The sequence below is a fragment of the Microtus ochrogaster genome, chromosome 8 (assembly GCF_000317375.1).
Source record: "Microtus ochrogaster isolate Prairie Vole_2 chromosome 8, MicOch1.0, whole genome shotgun sequence".
NCBI lineage: Eukaryota > Metazoa > Chordata > Mammalia > Rodentia > Cricetidae > Microtus > Microtus ochrogaster.
Genome location: NC_022015.1, coordinates 78,507,781 through 78,508,361, shown reverse-complemented (window position 1 = coordinate 78,508,361; position 581 = coordinate 78,507,781).

Genomic DNA, 581 nt, shown 5'->3' with positions numbered 1-581 from the left:
GAAGGGTGGGAGGAGGGGGAGGGAAATGGGAGGCTGGGAGGAGGTGGAAACTTGTTTTTTTTTCCTTTTCTCAATAAAAAAAACATAAAAAAAATAAAGTATTGGTCTATTGTTATTGATTGTAGTACAGTGTGGGAGCTGCATCACATTTGGGGACAACTCCTATCTAGCTGGACTGTAAATGCAAAGAAATAAACCTTGCTCTTGCAGTCTGGACTTGACTGGATTCCGGTGGTCTCTCTGAGGGTCTCAACTTGGGTACAAGAGGAACAATGGGTCTAAATCCATTCTTCTGTACGTGGAAAAGCCCACTTTTCCTATACTATTCTTAAATTCATTGTTTATATTCCAGTGTATGCTTCTAACAAACCTGTTACTCAAATATTAGCTGGCTATGTCTGCATAGGTTTATGTCTTGGTCTTTTAATTGGTTTCATGATTTACCTTTCTGGGAGATGAGTCAGTAATATGCTGTATTTGTCACTATGGCTCTGCAGTGTAATTTGAAGTCAGGTAGTAGGAACCAATGACAGTTTTGGGATTTGTTTGTTTTTTCTTAGAATTGTTTTAGATATCCATTC